The sequence below is a fragment of the Drosophila virilis genome, chromosome 2 (genome assembly GCF_030788295.1).
Source record: "Drosophila virilis strain 15010-1051.87 chromosome 2, Dvir_AGI_RSII-ME, whole genome shotgun sequence".
NCBI lineage: Eukaryota > Metazoa > Arthropoda > Insecta > Diptera > Drosophilidae > Drosophila > Drosophila virilis.
In genome coordinates, this window is record NC_091544.1 from 34,905,426 (window position 1) to 34,920,943 (window position 15,518).

At 45.7% G+C, this 15,518-nt stretch overlaps 3 long non-coding RNA genes across 3 annotated transcripts; all 3 read right to left on the reverse strand.

The window, feature by feature from the left end:
- Window positions 1-1,429: 1,429 nt before the first annotated feature.
- On the reverse strand, window positions 1,430-4,171 carry LOC116650041 (uncharacterized). The gene is made up of 3 exons (XR_004303030.2): window positions 2,091-4,171; window positions 1,962-2,033; window positions 1,430-1,882 (listed from the first exon to the last, which is right to left on the reverse strand). It is a non-coding gene; the product is annotated as an uncharacterized lncRNA (long non-coding RNA).
- A 513-nt stretch (window positions 4,172-4,684) lies between these two features.
- Window positions 4,685-6,234, reverse strand: LOC116650047 (uncharacterized). The gene is made up of 3 exons (XR_004303034.2): window positions 5,788-6,234; window positions 5,371-5,737; window positions 4,685-5,312 (listed from the first exon to the last, which is right to left on the reverse strand). It is a non-coding gene; the product is annotated as an uncharacterized lncRNA (long non-coding RNA).
- A 7,248-nt stretch (window positions 6,235-13,482) lies between these two features.
- Window positions 13,483-14,268, reverse strand: LOC138910937 (uncharacterized). Its single transcript, XR_011416152.1, has 3 exons — window positions 13,758-14,268; window positions 13,629-13,700; window positions 13,483-13,553 (listed from the first exon to the last, which is right to left on the reverse strand). It is a non-coding gene; the product is annotated as an uncharacterized lncRNA (long non-coding RNA).
- Between the last annotated feature and the right edge of the window lie 1,250 nt (window positions 14,269-15,518).

Sequence of the window (15,518 nt, forward strand, 5' to 3'; positions counted from 1 at the left end):
AAAGCTATGGCGACTTACCAACAAAATAAAAAAACAGCAGCTGCCAAACTGGTCAATAAAACTGCCACAGGCTAATGCTGGCAACGGAGGCGCGAGGAATGCGTCAAATTCAAACGCAATGTGGAAAAAAACGACTGCCGAAAAAGCGAAGGCCTTCGGCGCTCACCTTGAAGAACGTTTCAGCCCACTTCTCAACTTCTCAAACTCGGATGAGGAGCGTGCAGAAATTCGCGAAGTATGGAGGCAACTGAAGCAGCAGAAGCTTCACCAGCAGCAAACAGACCTGGAGCTACAGCAGACAATCAAGCCAATCACGCTTAACAAGCTTAAGCTGAAAATCAATGCACTAAGCAAACAAAGTCACCTGGAGAAGATAAAATAGATAACAGAATTATCCAACTCTTACCACAAAAAGCACTGTTATACCTACTGCTAATTTACAACTCTAGTCTCGCTAGGGCACTTCCAAAACAAATGGAAACACGCTGGCATAGCTATGATTCCCAAGCCTGGGAAAAACACAGCTGAAGCAACATCTTATCGCCCAATCAGCCTTTTATCGGGCCTATCAAAGATCTTTAAGAAGCTCTTAATGTCAAGGCACTTCGAAGTCCAGGATTTTTCCAAGGCAATGCCCAGCCATCAGTTCGGCTTCAGGCGAGAGCACGGCACTGAGCAGCAACTGGCCAGCGTTATGCAATTTATATTACGCGCATACGAAGAGCGGCAGTTTTGCTCAGCGGTCTATATAGACATCTCAGAAGCCTTTGACCGCGTGTGGCATAACGGCCTACTGAATAAACTGATAAAATTGTTACCATCAAACCTTTATACGATACTCGAAAACTACCTAAATGAGCGCACTATTGTGGTAAACTGCAATGACGGTGTCAAATCCAGAACAGGTCGAATTGCTGCCGGCGTTCCACAGGGCAGTATACTTTGTTGCATTTGACGTTATCGGCAGCACCGAGGGTGTACTTAGTTGGTTGCGTGCGATATTTTCGGCCACGCCGATACTTTTTGTCATATGGTCAGAGTATGCGGAGTGAAGCTGGGCCCACGGTGGAGCCCAAATTTTTGAAGGGTGGCAACGCCAGACTTGCGATCCACGGCGCCAAGAGCGACGATTGCTATTGGCCGCCCGGTTCACTCTTAAAGAGTCATTTGTCATTTGGGCCATTGACCCAAGAAAATGCAGCTGTGCAGATGGGCAGCAACGGTGCCGCCTCGCCAATGTATGCGTGTTCCAAAATTCGGCACCGATGATGTTGCTGCCCAAATGGAGAGGGATTTGATTTGATCAACGGTTAACGGCGGGCGTGCCAGCTCGAAGTGAGCATGAAATTTGTATATTGCATATCGGCTCAAAAGATTCGAATTTATTTTCATCTGGCAAGTTAAGCCAGCGCGTAATAACAAATAACTTAACAGACAAATGAAAATTTTGGTTTTGTTTTTTCTGCAATTTAATAGGTATATGTAAATTAAACCGCTCAAGTCCCAAAATATATATAAAAAATATATATATATAAAATAAAACTTGAAACTTAAGTGCGACGAGAGACGAACCAATAAAAAAATAAAAATTAACGGCTCCGGCCACAAAGGGACCAGTCTCGCAGCAGAGAGGCCCACGAAACATACCAAAGCCCAGTATTCGGCTCAGCGGCGCACACCAGCCATATGCGCGACGCCACCAGCCAAGCGTCGGCGCAACCCTGAAAGCGACGAGACGAGCCACCAACGACCGGGCGACAACAACGAAGAAGCGGCCACAGGCGACACCACACCCACATCCCCCGAGTGAGTCCGTTTCCTTTTTGCCCATCCTCGTTCGGGCCCTTGGCAGAGAATTGATGAAGACTCCTGATCGTACACCCTGAAAAGAAGCAGAATTTTTTTGTCGTTAAATTTAGTTTTTTTTTTTTTTTGTATTTATAAATTATATCTATACATACATAGGCACTTACGCCGAGCTTCACTTTAGAGTGCGAACGGTGAGGGAAACTCCAAAGGTGATCCATCTGCGCCTGTAAAATATAAAAATTTAAAATTAACACTTGCGCGAACTAAGCTCACATACTTACCTAATTGGAATTATCCATTTAAATCGCCCCTTATCACCCCTGAGAGCTCTTTAGGTAGGGTAAGGTAGAATTGAGCGATTTAATACAGATCTATATCACCTACCTGTTGCACGACTGATTATCGTTTTTATTGTTTTTATTGTTCCTAAATCGTCGCAACGATTAGCAATATTAATAGCACGTGCATGAATTCTTATTTATCTGAATGGAGACCTCGTGCAAATTAGAAAGAAATAAAAGAAATATTAATGCCAATAATTATAAGAATACATAAACCATTATACGCACCTGTGAAGTTAACGAAATGTCCACTTGCATGAGATTCTAAATAGCTGCAAAGATAAAAGCCATAAGCGACGATTATAATGTTATAAATTTTAAGAAGACGCAACCAATTATACGCACATACTGAACGAAAGCATGTCCGGCTAAAGTAAATTGTTGGGGAGAGTGGGCATGAGGGTTGGCACGGGCTAATGTAGGCCATTTTGTTTTTTTGTTAATTTATATTGAGTGTCTCACCTTTGTTGTTTACATTTTCATAGTTGTTACAGCTGTTTATTTTGTTCATGAGTTAGCAGATCCGAATATTGGTTATCGATTATGTGGTTTATTTTTGAATAGTGTTGTGTGAGTCTGTTTTGGTACAGAAGTGTAGCTTTGTTGTTGACTGCGCGCCAGGGATGGAACTACACCCGGAGAATCCGATGAGCCCGCCGGCGCGGCCCAATGAGAAACAAGCAGTTCCGTAACAACTGGGCCCGATATTGTATACATTATACTCCTCGGATATGCCCCTTCCCTCACTCATGAGAAGCACATATTATGGAGCCCAAAAAAGCCACATGCTATTATCAATATACGCCAACGATACAGTGATCATGTGTGCCGCTGCGCTGACAACGACAGCTGTTGGAGGGAACCAAACATACCTCTCTCAAGCAAGCTCCTTGACCAGACACGCAAATTCTGAGGCACGAAATCTGCTATGCAAATGGGTGCATTTGAGCCGCAGCGCTTACAGAGGGTCCCCCTACACGCAGCAAATACAACAACACATACGATCGCTGCAGCAACAACATGGGCCTCAACAGCGCCAAGGACAGCCATCTCACATACAACACACCGCTCGGCAAACACAACAGGCACAACAAATGATGCAAGACAGGGAGCAAATTCCAACACTCCTCCGGATTCAAGAAGAAGAGCTGGAGAGGCGAGAAAATGAGAGACTGGCCGAAATCCAGGCCAGGCAAAAGATCCAGCAATCAAATTGGCCGCCTCCTAGAAGATTCGGAGAATCAAGTATAAATTCGTATAGAAGAATGTATAGAAGCGGACAAATCACTCGCGAAGAGCTAGTGGTCCGCATCCAGGGCCAGCCCCCAACGATCCAGCGATTAATCCAACAAGGCTCTGCCAATACAAGCTCCACAGGCTCTATCAACGTAGCCACAACAGCCGCTAACGACATCAACTGAGGAGCCAGCAAACTTGCAATCACTGTCACATCGACAGCAGCCACAACTTCAACAACGCGTTCTGGATGAAGACATGGGAAACGCAAACTCCCAAGATGACCTACTGGGCCAATACTAAACTCGGAGAGACTTGCAGCCATAGCATCGTCCACCTAAAAAAACAAAAAAAAAAAAAATAAAAATAAAATAATATCCTGTACTGCGTCCGGCTTCAGGCCATCAAACTCCTTAAAAGTCGATTAAAAGCGCTGCTATGACTGGCAAAGACTGCTGATCTGCAAGTTGCCAAGTTGCGTGGCGTCTGGGAAACGCCACCAGATGTTCAATACACGACGCTTCCGTGCTGTCCTGCAAATAAGGTCACAAAATTTAATTTTAATTACATGCTCACCAACAAGACGAAATACTCCATGACGGCCTTCTGGGTGATGTATCCATTCTGCAATCCGAGAGACGCCGCTGGATGATCCGATCGTTTACGCTGACGTACTGTACTGCAAACAAAGATGATACGCCCACGACGGTCAAATTGACCAGATATTAAAACTTGAAGAGATCGGCATGAAGGGCCACTCAACTAAGAGGAACCGATATGATGCGTCTCTACGGCGGTTAAAGTCAGCTGACCTGTAATTCCTGGGCAAATACATACTTATCAAGAAGACGATACGCCTACGACGGTCTACTGAGCCACGTATTGAATTTGGGCTCTGTAGTGGGCTCCATCCAGCATCCAGTATCGGCTTCGGCCTGTTAATCAGGCCATCCAACGTTGAGGAGCCGACATGATCCGTTTCTGCGACTGCCAAAGTCACTGACCTCCAAATCCTGCAAGAATGGGGTTGCGTGTGAGAGACACTGCCAGATGTGCCAACCCACGACGTTTCCAAAACCTAATGCTCCACGTCAGCCTACTGGATGATGTGTTCATTTTGGAATGAGCGACCGCTTTGAATCGATTAATACGCTGCTACGACCGCCAAGACAAACTGACCTGAAATTCCTGGATAAGTTGTGTGGCGTGTGAGAGACGCCACTAGATGTATTCCAAACTACGAGGCTGATGTGTCGTTCTGCAAATTAAAAACATAAAATCAAAAGCTCTGCTTAAAAGTTACAGACACATACTCACCAAGAAGACGATACGCCCACGACGGTCTACTGGGCTAAATTTGGGGTGAGCGACGGATTTGGCATCGCCCACCCAAACGAAATATGCAATAGCTCAGCAGCTCTGAGTGGGCTCTATCCAGCATCCTGTATCATCTCCAGCCTGTTAATCTGGCCATCCAGCTCTGTGGAGCCGACATGATGCGTTGTTGCGACTGTCAAGGTCGGCTGACCTGCAAATTCTGGACGAGTGGTGTGGCGTGGAGAGACGCCGCCAGATGTTCCAATCCACGAGGTATCCAAGACGAGATGCTCCAGGTCGGCCTACTGGATGATGTGTCCATTTTGGAATGAGTCGACTAATACGCTGCTACGACCGGCAAAACGATTAATATGCTGCTACGACCGACTTCCAGATCCTGCAAAGTGGGGTAGCGTGTGAGAGACAATGCCAGATGTGCGAATCAACGACGTTTCCAAGACGATATGCTCCACGTCGGCCTACTGGATTATGTGTCCATTTTGGAATAAGCGACCGCTTTCAGTCGATTAATGCGATTCCTGGACGGGTTGTGTGGCGTGTGAGAGACGCCACTGGATGTTTTCCAGACTACGAGGCTAATGCGTTGTTCTGCAAATTGAAACATAAAGTCAAACACTCTGCTTGCAAGTTACAGATTAACACTCACCAAGAATACGATACGCTCAGACGGTCTACTGAGCCACCTATTGAATCTGGGCACTGTAGTGGGCTCCATCCAGCATCCTGTATGGCCTTTGGCCTGTTAATCAGGCCATCCAACACTGAGAAGCCGACATGATGCGTTTTTGCGACCGCTTGAGCCAGCTGACCTGCAAATGGTATGGCGTTTGAGAGGCGCTGCCAGATGCTCCAATCCACGACGCTTCCACGAGGTGCTCTACGACGGCCTGCCGGATGATGTGCTTAACTTGGAATGAGCGACGGCTTTGAGTCGATAATAGCTCGGCAGCTCTGAGAGGGCTCCATCCAGCATTCCTGTATCGTCTCCGGCCTGTTATCCAGGCTATCCAACTCTGATGAGCCAATAAGTTGCGCTTCTTGCGATCGCCAGAGAAACACTCACCAAGAAGATAATACGCCCAGACGGTCCATGAGCCATGTACTGAATCTGGGGTGAGCGACGGCTTCGGCATCGCCCAACCAAGCGGGGTATACAATGGCCCAACAGCTCTGAGTGGGCTCCATCCAGCATCCTGTTATCGCCTACGTGGCATTCAGGCCATCCAATCCTTTGGAGTTGAAATAACGTACAGCTGCGGCCGCCCAATAAAGCGTGCATTCAGGCCGAACGTGATGCGTAGCCTTCTAGAGCCGCCTCAGGAAACGTCGTCATTGATGCCTCTCCTACTAAATTAGGGGGCATAAAAACATAGTTCCCGCGACGGCAATACATGATGGGCAAGCGGTTTGGAAAATGCCCGTGATGCTCCCGAATTCGTAACATTTGCGCCAGACCTGGGAAGCAGAAATGTTCATTGATAGTGAGTTGCCAACCATCGATATAAATAGAAAAAATACCAAAAACGCGTTTAGCCGATAAGTTGCCACACGATAGTTGAGCTGTCAATAAATTTAAATGTTGGCAAATCACAAAATACTGACACGCTGTTAAATGTAATAGGGCTGCAATTTGTTTTTGCCAACAAATTTATAACTTCTGTTGCCATTTAAATTTAAAAATGTTGCTATGTAATGAGTTCATTTGAAAATAAAGACGCCGTCAGTATCTTGCTGGCGGGCAAGTTGTTAAGACAAAAAAACCAGTGCCGCTCAACTGAATAGGTTTGACTTCTTTTTTAGACTTAGAATATAATATCTTCATAACGAGCACTCGGATTTAAACCAAATAAATTTTGTTAAGTAAAACGATCAATTATTTATAAAATACAAAAGTTTTTTGTTTGGTTTGGTTTTTATATGTTTTTTATAATATTTTCAAAAGCATAACTGAAAATCTACATAATTTTTGGCTCAAGTGAACAGGTTTGACCGACAAAACTATAAAAAAAAATTATTCATAGCAATATTTCATGGCACTTGGTAACTTAAATAATAAAAGACACTATTTCTGCATTATTTAATATTTGGTATGACCACCCTTATTCTTAATTATTTCAAACATTCGAGTTGATATGGAATCGTAATATTTTTCAATTTCACTCAGTGAAATAGTTGACCAGGCTTTTTTTATCGCTTCAACCAGGGTCGCCGAGACCTGAAATTGTCTTCCCCTTCATACACTCTCCTGGATAAAATTCCCCAAATGTTCTCGATAATATTTATGTCTGGGGAGTATGGCGGCCACTCGAGCAAGTTGACATTCTGGCCCTTAATCCACTGTTTTGTAACCCGGTCTGTATGGATGGGGGCTTTGTCTTCTTGGTACGTCCATTGAATAGGTCCAAAAATTTCGGAAAACTGAGGAAAAACCTTTTGTGCTCCAGTCTTGTAGACATTTGCATTCATCTTTGAGGAAACAAACTGCCTCTCGCAAGTTCCATAAAACGATATGGCTCCCCAAACTATTACGCCTCCTGTAGAGGAGTGATGACGACTCAAAAAGCATTCCTCATTGCGCATATCGTGAAATAATAGTTGTAGCCATACGGTCCGGCGAGATTAAACTTTTTGTCTTCGGAGAAGACCACAGCCTTCCACTCCTTGTTCCATGTCATGTGATGCCGCGGAAAGCGAAGTCGTGCTTTCTTCCGTGCAGCATTGAGAGGTTTTTTTTTTTATTTTTAATCTCTTTAAGTGTTTAGCACTCCGAAGACCTCGTTTTACCGTTGCCAAACTAGCATTTACACCGCATTCATCCCTGATTTTACTGGCAGAGAGATGGGAATTCGAAGCACTTCGAAGGATTAGTAGCCTCTCTGATGCCGTTGTAGCATAATTTTTTCCTCCTTTCATTTTTAGGAACAAAGAGAGAAGAATAAATATAAGAAATCAGTATCTTGCTGGAGGGCAAGTTGTTAAGACAAAAAACAAAAAAAATAAATAATAAAAAAAAAAAGTGGTTAAGATTAAAAAAACAAAAAAGTTAATGCCGCGCTCGGATGAGGAATGCGATTCCTCCGACGCCTCCTTAATCTCGGTTGGCTACAACCTCGGTGATATAGCGAATTACACCATGCCCAGTGCCAGTGAATCTGACAACTCACAACTTGACAAATTAAGGACGGCACCCTTGACTGTGCCAGACGCGACTGCTCACGGTGCTACCCGACGACTCTCCATGGACTCACTTGCTCCAGCCAATCTAAGTCAGTTTGCTGCCCCACCGGCGGCAGCTCCGACTAGTTCAAGCGGTTAGTACATAGTCCCAGTCCGACTCGGACATGTTCACTAAGTCCATCCGCGATCCGATTTCTCATGGACGAGAACATGTTCGATCCCGAGGATGACGCCGTCCTTGCCGAGATTGATGATCCGCCAAGCCCACTGCAAGCGACAGTAATTGAAAACCCAATTTGCCCAAAAATCTTTGAAAAAGATCAAGCAAAGAAAGTGCCGCCAAAACGCGCATTAGACGCCACTAACACCACAAAAAAAAGGCGCCAATACATATAAAATCATAAAAAAAGCGAAAATCACTAACATAATCAAACGTAAAAGCAACGGCCCTTTTTCCGCCAAAAGAGAAGTAAGAGACACAAGAAGAACGCCAAGTGCCAACGAAATCGGCACAGGCATACTACAATAGTGTGCAGAACAAATACACACACAGGGCAAAGGAACTGCTTTACCGACAAGTGCCAACAATTTCGGCACACACATAACGCAGCAAGAACTAAACGCTGCTTTGCAGTCCTCCTTTACCAATACACTCATAAATTCTAACATAATTGGCACTCAGCAACAACTATTACAGCAACAGCCAATACAGCATCAACAACAAGTTAAACCTTGGAAGCTATTTCTCCAACAACTCTATCCCTGTGGCAGCAGCAACAGCTACAACAACCAGAAGAAATTTGATGCCATCATTAACAAAATCGCCACCAACACAGACGCTAACGACAACAATAGAAACTACCAGCAATGACAAAGCAACACTGCTACAAAACTGGCTATCAGGTGTGCCACCACTGCTGCCCAGCGAACTACCAAAGCCTCAACTAGCAACGATAAATACCTCCGCCACAACGTGGCGATCACCTCTGAAGAGAAGATGTGTGGATATGGACGAGTCTGACTATGATCCCGCTCTCCAAATACTACCGTTAACGACGCCCATCTTTAAGAGTGGTTTCGCTATCAAGCTTCACCACGAGGCACGCCGCCAACAAATGCTCTAAAGTGAGGCAGAGCAACACGGACATCAGACAGCACAAAGAGGGCAGCAGCCACAGAAATGCCAGCAACTGCAACCGCTACAACAACAACAATCGCAACAACATCAGGACGAGAGTCTGAAGCAGGAATCGAAAGAGAAACTTCCCCAGCCAATCCAGCAACAGGCAACACAAGGCAAGAAAGTGCCTGTGCTCTTCTTGCCAATGGTGCCCGCAATTATCTGGATAAACTGAAAAGCAATCCAGGTGTGCGAAAATTCTGGACAAAGGCAACCTCTGGCACTGGACTAAGTGTTCAATGTGAAGATCTAGCCACGCATAAAGCAATTCTATCCGCCCTGGCTGAAGAAGGCACTCATCTGCATACGCACCAACTGCGCAGCGAAAAGGAATATCGCATAATCTTACGGCATATCCACCACTCTACAACCTGTGAATGGTTAGCGGCCAATCTAGAACAAATGGGCTTTGTCACTCGTTTCATCCGAGTCATAAAACACCGGTTCACAGGCAGGCCGCTAAATTTGTTTGAAACCGAACTGCAGACCAAAGCGGATGGGAGCCATGAAGGCATCCTCAACCTGAAAGAGCTGGGCAGCCAATCCATCACGGTCGAGCGGCAAGCAAAACCTCGAGATCCAGTGCAGTGCCATCGGTGCCTTTGGTCTTTGGTCACACGAAAAAATATTGCAGGCGGCCCTTCGTCTGCATGAAATGCACAGGCGAGCACATGTCAACTGCATGTACCAAGCCCAGAAAGGTGGAGCCTAAGTGCGCAACGTACGTAACCCGGCCGAAAGTCATTTGGCCTCCTTCCAGCGGCAACTACGTTTGCAACAGCATCAAAAACAACATCCAAATCTTTCCACGGGGAAACAGCAGCAATCAGCAACAAATAATGTCAGTACACCGAAACCAGCCGAAAGATCCAGCAATATGTCCTATAGCCGGGCTGTACGAGATGGCGGCAATGCCACTGTCCGTGAACGAAACCCAGCCTAAAAGCATTTGAGAGCTCTCCAGCAGCCACTACACAGACGGCAGAAGCAACAACAACAACATCATCTGTACAATTTCAGGAAGCAAGCAACATCAACAAATAGAAGAGAGCTACTCCAGCCAGTGGTGCCTAGTTGACGCACAGCCGTGTCGACGCTGCCTCCTTGCGTAATCCTTTCGGAAGTCAACTGGTAACTCCCCAACGGCATAGATGGGACGAACAACAGCAGCTGGTAGGGCAACAATCAGCAATGTTCAAAAGCAATATAATCCAGACCTTGGAACAAAACATGGCAATGTTCACTCGCATGAAACGAGGAATAGATACTTTATTAAATGTCCTTTTGCAATTGCCACTCATAATAAAAACAATAGCACAAATACCAATAATCATGTGTTGTAAAACACAGCTCAACAACAATCAGACAGCAAAACAGTCCAAATGGACTGCTCTATGGAAGCTGCCATCGCCAATGAATCCATCAATTATGTATAGTCATCCACACGGTAGTACCGCCGCTCAAACGACTTTAGCCACTACTACTTCCGCTGAAAATGTCCGCAGTCCGGCGCCAATCAGTACAGTAAATTCACATCTGACCATCCACAATTGCAGCCAAAATAGCAATCCATTTAAAATTGCTTTCTAGAATGCATGTGGCATAGGCAACAAAATGACGGAACTCGAGATGTACATGCGACGCGAGTCCATACAAATCATGATGGTCATCGAAACTCTGGTCACGACACTAACATACAAAGCGTATCAGGCTACCACACGTACAGTGTAACCCATCCACGCATGCATTGTAGAGGGGGGGTCGCTATCTTTGTGCGTAACGATATCAGGCACGCTGCCCTCCAGCCAATTAACGCGAACTTTCTCCAGAGAATGCCTATTGCCCTGTTGCTTGAAAATGAGAATAAAAGGGAAATAATTATAATTGCCCCAATCTATTGCCCACCAGTGTTCAAATGGTCCGTCGAACACTTCACAAAACTATTCAAACATTTTGACAACTTCATCGATCCGGCTCCATCTAACTTTATTTTCTGCGGCGATTGGAACGCCCAGCACTCATGGTGGGGCAATCCGCGAGCCTGTCACAGAGGCAAAGCGCTCTTCGTAGCAATTCACACACATTGTCGTTATAATGTCCTGGCCACCGGTGGAGCTACGCATTACCCGTACGATAGAAGGAAAATTCCTTCTGCAATTGACTTTGCAGTCCACGGTGGCTTAGATAGCAATCGGCTTCGAATCCACTCCTCAACAGACTTGGACGAAGACCACCTGCCTTAAAGAGTTGATCTGATTACTAACAGAAACCAAAATTTTACAACTCAATCTGATAATCGCAGACTGCTACCTTCTGGGGCCAATACGCATCGATTTCAGGATGTTCTTGACCAGCAAATCCACCTAAACACCGAGATCCGCAGTGGCACGGACATCGACATTGCAGTGGATATCCTCGTACGCAACATCCAAATATCTGCAAATGCCGCAGCACACAGGCATCATGGAAACCAACCTAATCACCGGGGCCACCATAGGCACGAACTTGAACTGGACGAGTCGACCAGAAGACTACTATGGGACAAACAGAGATGCAAACAGATCTTAATGGCGACACGAACTCCAGAGGCAAGACAGCAACACAGGGCTGCACAGCTGAAAAACAAGAACATTAATAAAATACTTGTGGACATTGACACTCATGATCGATATGCAATGCAAAAGCTATGGCGACTTACCAACAAAATAAAAAAAACAGTCACTGCCAAACTGGCCAATAAAACTGCCACAGGCTAATGCTGGCAACGGAGTCGCGAGGAATGCGTCAAATTCAAACGCAATGTGGAAAAAAACAACTGCCAAAAAAGCGAAGGCCTTCGGCGCTCACCTTGAAGAACGTTTCAGCCCACTTCTCAAATTCGGATGAGGAGCGTGCGGAAATTCGCGAAGAATGGAGGCAACTAAAGCAGCAGAAGCTTCAGCAGCAGCAGACAGACCAGGAGCTACAGCAGACAATGAAGCCAATCACGCTTAACAAGCTTAAGCTGAAAATCAATGCACTAAGCAAACAAAGTCATCTGGAGAAGATAAAATAGATAACAGAATTATCCAACTCTTACCACAAAAAGCACTGTTATACCTACTGCTAATTTACAACTCTAGTCTCAGGCTAGGGCACTTCCAAAACAAATGGAAACACGCTGGCATAGCTATGATTCCCAAGCCTGGGAAAAACACAGCTGAAGCAACATCAACAAGGCAATGCCCAGCCATCAGTTCGGCTTCAGGCGAGAGCACGGCACTGAGCAGCAACTGGCCAGCGTTATGCAATTTATATTACGCGCATACGAAGAGCGGCAGTTTTGCTCAGCGGTCTATATAGACATCTCAGAAGCCTTTGACCACGTGTGGCATAACGGCCTACTGAATAAACTGATAAAATTGTTACCATCAAACCTTTATACGATACTCGAAAACTACCTAAATGAGCGCACTATTGTGGTAAACTGCAATGACGGTGTCAAATCCAGAACAGGTCGAATTGCTGCCGGCGTTCCCCAGGGCAGTGTACTTTGTTGCATTTGAAGTTATCGGCAGCACCGAGGGTGTGCTTAGTTGGTTGCGTGCGATATTATCGGCCACGCCGATACTTTTTTTATATGGTCAGAGTATGCGGGGTGAAGCTGGGCCCACGGTGGAGCCCAAATTTTTGAAGGGTGGCAACGCCAGACTTGCGATCCACGGCGCCAAGAGCGACGATTGCTATTGGCCGCCCGGTTCACTCTTAAAGAGTCATTTGTCATTTGGGCCATTGACCCAAGAAAATGCAGCTGTGCAGATGGGCAGCAACGGTGCCGCCTCGCCAATGTATGCGTGTTCCAAAATTCGGCACCGATGATGTTGCTGCCCAAATGGAGAGGGATTTCGATTTGATCAACGGTTAACGGCGGGCGTGCCAGCTCGAAGTGAGCATGAAATTTGTATATTGCATATCGGCTCAAAAGATTCGAATTTATTTTCATCTGGCAAGTTAGGCCAGCGCGTAATAACAAATAACTTAACAGACAAATGAAAATTTTGGTTTTGTTTTTTCTGCAATTTAATAGGTATATGTAAATTAAACCGCTCAAGTCCCAAAATATATATAAAAAATATATATATATAAAATAAAACTTGAAACTTAAGTGCGACGAGAGACGAACCATTAAAAAAATAAAAATTAACGGCCCCGGCCACAAAGGGACCAGTCTCGCAGCAGAGAGGCCCACGAAACATACCAAAGGCCAGTATTCGGCTCAGCGGCGCACACCAGCCATATGCGCGACGCCGCCAGCCAAGCGTCGGCGCAACCCTTAAGGCGACGAGACGAGCCACCAACGACCGGGGGCCAACAACGAAGAAGCGGCCACAGGCGGCACCACACCCACATCCCCCGAGTGAGTCCGTTTCCTTTTTGCCCATCCTCGTTCGGGCCCTTGGGAGAGAATTGATGAAGACTCCTGATCGTACTCCCTGAAAAGAAGCAGAATTTTTTTGTCGTTAAATTTAGTTTTTTTTTTTGTATTTATAAATTATATCTATACATACATAGGCACTTACGCCGAGCTTCACTTTAGAGTGCGAACGGTGAGGGAAACTCCAAAGGTGATCCATCTGCGCCTGTAAAATATAAAAATTTAAAATTAACACTTGCGCGAACTAAGCTCACATACTTACCTAATTGGAATTATCCATTTAAATCGCCCCTTATCACCCCTGAGAGCTCTTTAGGTAGGGTAAGGTAGAATTGAGCGATTTAATACAGATCTATATCAACTACCTGTTGCACGACTGATTATCGTAATATATTCAGCTTTAAGTATTTGTGTGCGCACATTGTTCCTAAATCGTCGCAACGATTGCCTCTAAATTGCCTCCATGCGTGTTTCTTTTGCGGCGACTAGGAAGGACCTCCTTCCACGGGCATTGATACTGCCTCTGCAGGAACTCCAGGCGGAATACGAAGTCCTCGTCCGAATTCATCGCGTCCTCGCCGTCAAACTTGACGTTTCACCGCTCGAGCTTCATGTACGCCATTTCTTGTACATTGGCGTACGCCTCCTCCGGTTGAAAATTATCCGCTCTCCGGTCCTCTACTCGGCAATGGCGGTTATTCGGGTTCCTCGACTGAGCATCTGCAACGTAAACTGGGCACTTCCCGTTCTTTCGGGATGGCGCCTGTTCGTGGTCCCGGCTCGACATGTCTCGGCGGCTTCGGCGCAGTGTTAGTCTCGGCGGTTTGGCTCCCTGGCGGCCTGAGCACATCAATGATGCCCTTCATCATTTCCATGAAGCCAGCTTGCATCTCCTCGCGGATGGACTCGCTGATACCAGATGGCAGAGCATGCCGATACGTTTGGTGGGCCTGAGCGATCGCCGCGTTTGCCGCCAACTTGAGCACTGAGTCTTTCGGGGCTTTTGAGAACTCCAGGTTCCGTAGAGGTTTATCTTGTTGCGCCAATTCTTTCTCCAAGTCTACTAGGTGACCCTCTTCCGGGATCTGTCTCTCTGGAAATCCCCGGAAATTCATTGGCGTTCGCACCAGCCCCCAACCGGTCGCGGCGGTGGCAGAGCCGACGCCCCATCAGCGTCAGAAGCCCAATCAGACACCTGTTTCTCAGCCATACTTATCCCTTCTGAGAACTGTACCCCTCTCTTCTACAAGGCTTACTACCCTTATAAAAATAACTTTACCAATATTCCTAATAAATTAATAAATAAATAAACACCCACTAACAAGCTTACTAATAAATAATAATAAATTAATACACATCGACCACAAAAACACTCACAAAAATAAATTTTTTTCTTTCTAATTAATTTCAAATACTTGGGGGAGAGAAGACAAATCCTAACACAGGCTAACTAATCTACGCATAATCTGGACAGTGGACAACACTTAAGCATTCGTCAACTGCTCAGTTCATCAGTTTGACTGACGAACGGCATTCAAGGAACGCTACCTTGAAGGCTATTTGGTTTCTGTCGCACTTCTGGGCACCCTTAGGATATGCTGTGTGACAGGTGCGGCGCAGGATCGGCTTTATATCGTCCTGGGTTACCTGTCTCCGAAGCTCATTTAACTACGGCAAGCACATTCCAAATATTAGCACAGAGTGGGACAAAACAAATAGAAAACATTAAACAAACTCTAGTAAGACCTACCCTAATATCACATTCTATCACAAGCTATTTTGTTATTTTGTTATTCGTGGCGGCTACCACCAGGCTACGATAAACGGTCGCGACCGTTTCGCCAACATGCGAACGTGACTTACCGTCATCAACCTTTACAAGAAAACTTCTCATGTTTATGGATATTCTCTACTTCCGTCGTGCTTCTCGGATTCCACTACACGCTGCGCGATGATGAGCTACCTACTCGTGCCACATAAGACTTCAACGGTGTGGGCCCTGAAGCCAAAGGAGCCCTTTTCT